The sequence below is a fragment of the Puma concolor genome, chromosome B1 (assembly GCF_028749965.1).
Source record: "Puma concolor isolate L17-30 chromosome B1, mPumCon1.1.hap2, whole genome shotgun sequence".
In the NCBI taxonomy this organism is placed as follows: Eukaryota; Metazoa; Chordata; class Mammalia; order Carnivora; family Felidae; genus Puma; species Puma concolor.
The window spans coordinates 141,633,706-141,643,472 of NC_141670.1; the positions used below are offsets into that span (position 1 = coordinate 141,633,706).

At 39.1% G+C, this 9,767-nt stretch overlaps 1 pseudogene; it reads left to right on the forward strand.

The window, feature by feature from the left end:
- Window positions 1-1,880: 1,880 nt before the first annotated feature.
- LOC112858753 (keratin, type I cytoskeletal 19 pseudogene) lies at window positions 1,881-3,509 on the forward strand (annotated as a pseudogene).
- Window positions 3,510-9,767: the final 6,258 nt, after the last annotated feature.

Genomic DNA, 9,767 nt, shown 5'->3' on the forward strand with positions numbered 1-9,767 from the left:
ATTAAAACAAAAGTGATGAGGTATCATTTCCTAGACTAGGTTTTTTATTCTTTTTTTTTTTTTTTAGATTAGGTTTTGAAAAGACTTGCTTTCATCATTCACTGTCTTTCTCTGGCTTTTTTGGCTTTTTTTTTTTTCTCTGATGAAGCCAACTGCCAAGTTGTGAGCTGCTCTATAGCATTCCCAACAGCCAGTAAATACAGAGATCCTCTATTCTACAGTCCAGGAAGAACTGAATTCTACCAACAGCCAAATGAATAACTTTGAGAGGTCATTCAGTTGAGCCTTGTGATGACTGCATTCCTGGATGATACCTTGATTACAGCTATGTGAGAGACCTTGAACAACAGGACCCAGCTAAGCCAAGCCCAGAATCCTGACCCACAGTAACTGTGAGATAAAAATGGTGCTGTAAGCCACTAAATTTCAGAGTGATTTGTTGCTTGCTAATGAATAATTAATACACCAACAATGATAATGCCAAAGAAATGAAGTTTAGGTGCATCCTTGTCCTATGTCCAATCAGGATTGATCGGCAGATGATTCAGAATTTGTGACCTGGGCTAGAGACAAAACTTTTTCAGTTGCGTCTGTTGAGGTTTCTACTAGGAAGATATGTATGCTAACTAAACTCACTGTTAACCATGTCTAAGAATAAGAACATGCATTAGGATGGGAATAAAGCTAACAAAGAAAAAAATGTAAGAATTTTAAATACCAGAAAAAGTTTAACTGGTTTTAGTGTATGCATTTTTTCTATTTCTTAAAAAGTTTAAGGCATTAAGGGATTCTTATATAGTAGATTCTAATATAATGGTATATGAGATTCTAATGGGAATAGACTTAAATTGAGTTTTGGAATAGTTTGAATAAATAAGTTTATAGTCAAGGTTCAGCGAATATAGTGTAGATGTTTATAAGAATGTTAATCTTTAATTTTTGAAGGGTTATTACATATGTAATATTTCCATTGGATAAATAATTTGGATGTTAGGAATATTTTTTTGATATATTAAAGCTCCTTGAACGTTAAAAAAAAATCTATCAATATTAGTTATTAACTGAGGATTTCTAAAATTTTAAATGCCTATGAAATGTCAATGCCTCTTTAAGCTTTCTTCACCTATTATAAATGGGAGTGAATTCTAATGACTTCCAGTGTTATACTTTCATTTCAAAGTAACTCACATTCATATCTAAGAGAATTTCTCAATTACCTTTTAATGGTAATTATTGAAAGTAGATGACATTAACTACTGGTCAAAAATCAAAGGTGAGCATCTTGAATATTGGCTATGTTACTGAACTGGTTATTGTTATGGGGGAAGGCCAGACCTCTAGCAGAATCACACAGAAAGCACATAAACTTTTCTTTCCAGAGAACAGAAAGCAAATGCTTTCATCCAATGACTGTGTCATTTGGGTGAGTGTTGCCTTCTGAGTGTCTAGACTGTGTCTGGACTGTGTCCATTTGGGTGAGTGTTGCCTTCTGAGTGCCTTTTGGGTGAGTTTGCATTTCTGACTATCTAGGAACCCCAATCCAAATGTATGCAAGGAACTCTAATTCAAATGAAAGAATTCAGATTAACTCATTCTTGAGTCATTTTTTAGGTAGCTAATAGAGGGCCGTATTTACTTTGTAATCTCTCATGTTATCCTCAAATTCACCCTAACAAGTACTTTCTTTTTTTCATAGAAACTAATTGTAGACAGTGGTGAGGTTTGTAGGAGATTGTGTGATATTTCAGAGAATGACAGATCCAGAGAAACTTCTTCCCAGTCTATTGGGGGTGTGTAGTTTTGCTTTGACCCCACTCCTAAAGTCTCCTTCTACATGGAAGGTATAGGCATACCTCAGAACTATTGTGGGTTTGGTTCTAGACCACTATAATTAAAAGCAAATATCACAATAAAGTGAGTCAAACGATTCTTTTGGTTTTCCAGTGCATATAAAAGTTATGTTTACACTATACTATCGCCTACTAAGTATACAATAGCATATGTCTAAAAAACCCCAACATACCTATCTTAATTAAAAAATACTTTATTGCTGACTCCTCCCACCAACCACTTCTCCTCCGACCAGTGTCACCCTCCTCCTCCTCCTTCTCCATGACTTCCTTCAGTTATTGCCACTTGTCCACCACCTCGACCTTGGGGGCCTGCACAGTGGCTCCCTACGCTTGGGGCAGGAGGTGCCTTCTGCATGCCCAGCTGCCCCAGGGGCTCAGACGGCCTTGGCGTGTGTCTGTGTTCTTCGCCAGCTTGATGTGCTTATCCTTTGGGGCTACGGCGACAGCTTTGTTGGAGGCTGGCCGGGTCCTGCGGGCTGCTGGTGGGCAATGAGATCACCAGACACAAGCTCAACAGCCACCTGGCCTCCTGCCTGCACATGGTGTGCGCCCTGGAGAAGACCAATGGCAGTCTGGAGGTGAAGATCCACCACTGGTACCAGAAGCAGGTGCTTAGGCCGCCCGCCACTGCAGCTACCACCTCAAGACCATCAAGGACCTGCAGGACAAGATTCTTGGTGCTACCATTGAGAACTCTTAAGATTGTCTTGCAGACTGACAGTGCCTTTCTGGCTGTGGATGACTTCTCAACCAACTTAGAGACAGAGCAGACCAGTCCATGAGAGCTGAGGCCGACATGAACAGCCTGAGCAGGGTGCATGCTGAGCTGACTCTGGCCAGCTTCTGGAGATGCAAACTGAAGGCCTGAAGGAGAAGCTGGCCTACTTGAAAGAGAACCACGATGAGGAAATCAGTGCCCTTCGGGGCCAGGTAACTGGCCAGGTTAGTGTGGAGGTGGATTCCGCTCTGGTCATGGACCTTGCCAAGACCCTGAGTGACATGAGAAGCCAATATGAGCTCATGGCTGAGAATAGCCAAAAGGATTCTGAAGCCTAGTTCACCAGCCAGACCCAGGAGCTGAATTGGGAGGTGGCTGGCCATACAGAGCAGTTACAGCTAGGCAAGGCAGAGGTCACTGAGCTGTGGCTCACCCTCTAGGCTCTGGAGATTGAGCTGCAGGCTCAGCTAAGCATGAAAGCTGCCCTGGAAGACACACTGGCAGAAACAGAGGCCTGCTTTGGAGCATGGCTGGCCCAGACCCAGGCTATGATCAGCAGTATTGAAGCCTAGCTGAGTGATGTGGCGGCAGACACTGAGTGGCAGAACCAGGAGTACCAGCAGCTCATGGACATCAAGTCGGGGCTGGAGCCGTAGATCGCCACCTGGAAGGCCAGGACACCCACTCTGACAACCTGCCCACCCCCAAGGCTCTCGAAGTCTGGCAGCCTGGTGGGCTTCCTGTTCTTCTGCAGAGGGGCTCCCTTGGGTAGGGACATGGGAGAGGAGGAACCCTGTATCTGGATGTTCCCTTGACCTGCCAGTAAAGCTTTTTGGCTCAAAAAACCCACACCAACTTTATTGCTAAAAAAGTGGCAAACATTATCTGAGCTTTCAGTGAGTCATAATCACTGATCACAGATCACAATAATAAATATAATAATAATTTGGAAAAAAAAGTTTGAAATATTATGAAAATTACCGAACTGTGACACAGAGACATAAAGTGAGCAAATGCTGTTGGGAAAATGGCACCAGTAGACTTACTCAGTGCTGGGTTGCCACAGGTATTTAGTTTCTGTGAGGTGCAATAAAGCAAAGCACAGTAAAAGGGATATACCTGTATTTAATTCATGAGCTATTCATGGCCTCTGCCTGTGCCCTTACTCCTCCATCAGAGGAGAAAAAGGAATTTATTTGGAAGTTGGGTTTGGAAGGGGAAACTAGGCAAGCATGGTTTATTCCTCTTGACTCCCATTTTTCTTGGGATCTAGCTGTACAGAGAAAATGCACTTGCAGTTTGACTCCTCCTGCCTTAAATTTTATGGTGGTAGAGCCTTTCCCCTCAAGGTGCTTATGGTGATAAGTTGTTCCCTGTGATTGAATGAGTATGAGGAAAGCTCCTAGCCTGTTAGCCAGTGTAAGTAATAATGGAGATATTTTGATTTCTGTCTGTTTGATTCCTCTTTGTTTTTCCCTTAATTGGAACAAATTATGGTTATGAAAAGAAGGGTGTTCTCTATTATTCCTAACCCAACATTGTCTGACCTTTAAGTCACAGAAGTGGTTTGAAATTTCCTCACAGACTTTCCCTTTTTGTATATACTTACAAATATTAGTGATTGTAGTGTTATGTAACTTCCTAGTGAATGTAGTTCCTTTTCCACCAATCTCATATCTACAGTTAGATTTGCATTTTTTTTTCCAAATCAGACATACATTTCCAAAACTTTGGTAGGATTGTGACATATTTTTTGTCATTCTTCTATGATTTTACTTCCTGACAAAATCATTATTTTTAAAATTTATTTTTTATTATTTGTGTGTGTGTGTGTGTGTGTGTGTGTGTGAGAGAGAGAGAGAGAAAGAGAGAGAGAGAGAACCCCAAGCAGGCTCTGTGCTGTCAGCACAGAGCCAGATGCATGGCTGTATATCCCAAATCTGTGGGATCATGACCTGAACTGAAATCAAGAGTTGAATGCTTAACTGGCTGAACCACCAAGGTGCCCCCTCACAAAATCATTCTTTTTCTTCTTTATTTTTCAAGTTTATTTGTTTATCTTGAGAGACAGAGAGAGAGAGTGAGAGAAAGGGGCAGAAAGAGGAGAGAGAGAATCCACACTGTCAATGCAGAGCCCAATGTGGGGATTGAACTCACAAATTGTGAAATCATAACCTGAGCAGGAATCAAGAGTCCGATGCTTAACCGACCGAGCCACCCAGGCACCTGGTCACAATATCATTCTCAATGGACAAAAGTTATTTTTATTTTATTTGTTAATGACATTCATGTTCCCTGTGGTTAACTTTACTGGCTGATAATATGACAAATTGCCCTTTTTTCGGGTATTAAAATGGACTGTTCAATGACAAGTATCTTGGTAAGTCTGATATACAGATACTGTGCTAATTTGGGTTCCCTGAAAGCTGAGGCTGACAGAAGTGCCTCGGCTGCTGCTAGTTTATTTGGCTGGGGTTGGAGAGGGAGTTGTGGTTAGAGGTTAGGAGAGTGAGGCAGGAAAGAAAAGCCTATGAAGTTTGTCTTATTGAGTTGGTTTCTGCCGTGTGTACCTGGAGCTCAGTTCTACCGGAGGTCCTCTGAGGAACCATATAGAATGCACTTAGAATTGTCCCTCCAGGCCAGGCCATTTGTCTAGTGAAATTTACTGCTCAATTGATGAGGGTCACCCTTGGGAGAATTAACTCTCCCCAACTTCTGGGCTGCCTCCAGGCAAGCAGAATGAAGAAAGGTGGAGTGATACAGCAGGGACTTGAGGAGGGTGGGGACACTTGCAGCTTGCTCCAGATCTATCTACCACAGCTACAGCTAAAACCCCAGATGGACTGAGGAGATGTGGCACAGGGCTCTATAAGCAGCTGCTTCCAGTGTCATTCAGAAAATATCTGAAACCATTCACTCCATTCATCCCATCAATCAGTACCTTGACTGTTGAGCTGATATGACTAAACAATTGTTTGCTTTTTCATAAATTAAAGTTAACATGCTTTAAGTCCTTCAAAATTCCAGTCAGATACATCTGCATCTTTATATCTGTTTATATTTCTCTCTAATGACCTAGTCAAGACTTCCTATATATTTCACTGACTTTAAGAATGTATATTACTTGACTAACAATTGTGTGTTGATATTGACTAAAAGTAACATCAATTCAATTGATTCTTATAAGAAAACTGCTCCTCCTTTAGCCTTGTAAGTGTGTACTTCTGGTACAAAAGTTGGGCTTGTCTTTTGATTTCAAGATGATGACTATCCTACTGTGACTTACTTCACAAGAGTAAAGTCATGGCTTTGTAGGTTACAAAGTACATTTCCTCTTAAATGGTGCTATTGACAGGGAAAGAGGGCTATCTCCAGGGAGGGAACTGAATTTGAAAGTTTGGGTTATTGAGTGGTAGGTGGTGAAGAGAACCTCTTGGAAGCCAGGCAATCTGGGTAAGATGAACAACTTAAGCTCCAGAAAAAGAAAATCATTATTTATGGTCCAGATTCTCTATATTCAAGTTTTTTTCTTTGTATGTTTTTCTTTTGTTGTTTTCCTGCATTAAATACAACCTTGTTGAAATGTTTTAGTTTATTCTCCATCATGCTTATGACTATTAAATAAAGATTTGGTGTTCACAATTGGCCCTTAGTGTTAAGGGATAATAGTGTTTACATCTGGTGTACTGGTGGTGGTTTATGAGCAAGTTAATCTCCAGGAAGAATCTCTAGTTCACACTGTGGAGATTTCCCCTTCTTTGTGTTTGGTTAAAGAACAAAGTACCTGCTACCTACTACCTTTGGGTCTCACTGTAAATAATTAAGGGTCTCCTTATTTATTGTTTTACTTCTACACCAGTTGATTTAATTAATGTCTTCAAGCAAATCTTTTGTATTGTTATAACAAATGTAGAGTTTAATTTTTTTCCACAAATTGTTTTATTTTAGTGATCTATTTAACCATTTAGTATTAGGGATTAGTTCAGAGGCTGGTCTTATTAACATCTTTATAAATGATGTGGAAAAGGAAGTATACACAATGAAATTTCTAAGCTCTTCTGGTTAATGAAATGACAAACTGATGGGGATAAACTGCTGGAAGACCTCATGAAGCTACATTAGTGGACAGAATATTGATAGATGGAGCTCAGAAAGGACAAAGATAAAATAATGAGCAAGTGCATTTAGGAAGAAAATAGTCCAAAGTATACTTTCAAGGTGATGGGCTTGGAGTTATCCATTACAACTCAGGGTTCATTGTAGACTCTTCTCTGAGAGCAGTGGGGAGTTTGTTAAAGACTGATAAAATTCTGACAATCACCAGGAAGGGAAGAGAAAAAAAAAAAAACGTAGTATCCTCTTCTTACAGAAAATCATGGTGTAGATGTACCTGTTATTCATAGTTCTGACCACTATATTCAAGAATATAATAAAAAAGAAAGCACTAAAGGGTAAGACATCTAAAACAACCAGGAAGAATGGCAAGGTTGCCATGTGAATGTAGACTAAAAAGATATAAATTCTGATATAGAATAGCATAGTTTGAGAGAAAATAGAGCCAAAACCTTCAAAATATTTAACAATTCTTTTTTTTTTTTTTTAATTTTTTTTTCAACGTTTATTTATTTTTGGGACAGAGGGAGACAGAGCATGAACAGGGGAGGGGCAGAGAGAGAGGGAGACACAGAATCGGAAACAGGCTCCAGGCTCTGAGCCATCAGCCCAGAGCCCGACGCGGGGCTCGAACTCACGGACCGCGAGATCGTGACCTGGCTGAAGTCGGACGCTTAACCGACTGCGCCACCCAGGCGCCCCAACAATTCTATTTTGTATATGAAAACTGGTTAACTCTCTTAAAGGAAACAAAGCAAAGACAAAAACTAAAGGAATTTTTAATTGATAGAGTCAACAGAAAGTGGATTTCTGAAACTCATTTTGAGAGAGTTCTTGACAAAAGAAGAATTTCCAAAAAGATTTTGATAAACTCTTGTAGTATGCATTTAAGTTGTTATTTAAGGGGGAAATGATGATTGTGGATTCATTTCTAGCTTTTAAGCTGCATATTAGTATCTATATATGCATTCTTACTACCTATCCTTTGGTATCCATCAGAGGCAGGAAAGAAAAAGGCAGCTGTTAAGAGCCAATAGTTTCATGAGTTGAGAAGTTAAAAATGGAGACATATAATTAGTACATGAGTTTCTCACACATCTGTCACATCATATTGTTTAGTTACTATTGAGACAAGGCAGTGAACATCTAACAGATTTAATCTTTGTAAAACAGAAACATTTCTCAACATTTTTCTTTCTTAACCAAATCAATGAATTCTCATCTGGGGGGAGATTAGCCAATATTAGCAAAATCTCTGATGAAACAACCTGAAAACTCAGAAATTTATTTATGATTTGAGTTTACGTGTTTAAAATTACTGGACCACAACCATGACTGTTTCAGTACTGTTGATTTGCAATACCTAATTAAGAGTACCCTGGTGTAGAATCAGTCTACACAGTGTGACTGGCACTTTGTAATATTCAAAGACAATATAAATGGTTAATTTGATAGCCATCCATAGATGGAGTCTACTTCTAAGAAAATTATACTTTGCTAGCTACAGTCTATTCTCATTTGTCTACTAGATTTTTAAGGATGAACAATAGTAAAGAATGATGTAAAAATGATGTAAAGCGGGGTCAACAAACATTTTTTGAAAAGGTCCAGATAAAAAACATTTTAGGCTTTCCGGATCACATGCACTTAAGCTTTGCAGAGCAGTTTGTTAAAGTCTGTTTGCTTAAGAATACCCTGATTTTGCTCTTTTTTTTTTAATGCAAGTACTCAACCCCCCTGTGGTAGCACTAAGACATCTCTAGACAATACATAAAAAGATAGGTGAAAAAAAAAAAAAAAAAAAAAAAAAAAAAAAAAAAAAAAAAAGATAGGTGAGGCTACTTGTTCCAATAAAACTTTACCTCCAAAAGCAGGCACCAGGCCAAATCTGACCTTTGAATTAGCTGACATCTAAACTAAGGGGAAGCTGAGAATAATGAAACATAACTTATGCAAGCTTTCCAAAGTAAAGGCATTAAATAGAAGTATCTATTTCATAGAAATCCCCTTAATTTAGTTTATGTATATGGTATACCTTTACTTTTAAGACTTGTTCTGCTCTGCCCAGCGTTTTATGTTGACAAGAATCTGGGATTTGCAGAGAGATGGCCTGGGCTCAGGCCCTGTTCTTACGCTTGCCACCTGTGTGACCTTGAGCAAGAGGCTTAACTTTTCTAAGTCCTGGTTGTTTCTTCATAAAATGGAGCTATAATAATGATTAGCTATGAGAATTAAACGAGATAATATGAATGTGAAGGATTTTGTAAAATTTACCTACAAATACTTAAATACAGTAACAGTTACTATGATTACTGTCCAGGGTTGCTGGCCATTTTTCTCTTTGTATATCTTCATAAGTTTATTATCTCCATGCGCTTTCCCTAAGTGAGAAAAAGCCTATCCCACAGAGGGTCTTTCAATATAATATACTTTATGAAAATAATTAAATTATCCATTAATAATAAGCTTTTTAAGAAATGTACATTTGTAGAGAAAAAGAAACCCCACAGTTTATAAAAACAAGAAATAAGAGGAGTTATAGTAGCTGACATAAATGATAATAGGAATTCAAGAAGAAAAGAATATTAGAAGGTGACCAGTTAGAGCAAATAAGTGGAAGAGGAAAGATAAGTCAAGGGGGCAAAGCCAAAAGAGGGCTAACAGTGGGGGTTTAGGAGGGAAAGGAATTTGAAAGGCAAAGTTAAGCCAAGTAGGTTTTGTTCAAGGCAAGTATTAGAGTCTGCAGGCGAAGCACTGTTTAGGAAGTGTGTAGCTCTGGGCTTATTTGTCCCTATGACCAGTGTGACCATTTGACTTCTACACTCTGTTCTAGTTATTACACTTAGGACCTTTCCATTTGTATCTGTATTTACTGACAGGCATCCAAAGATAGGAACCAGGGAAGCATTTAAAATAATAGTCCACAGTTCTGTTGGTTCTGTATTTCTAATCAGAGAAAGCTTCCTTGAGAAAAATGACGCCCATGTGCCCTGACTACAAAATGAGTTAAGGTAAATGAAGATTAAATAGCAGACTTGTTAATCAGGATTTGGGGTAGACTTAAATTTTCACAGTCCATTTTC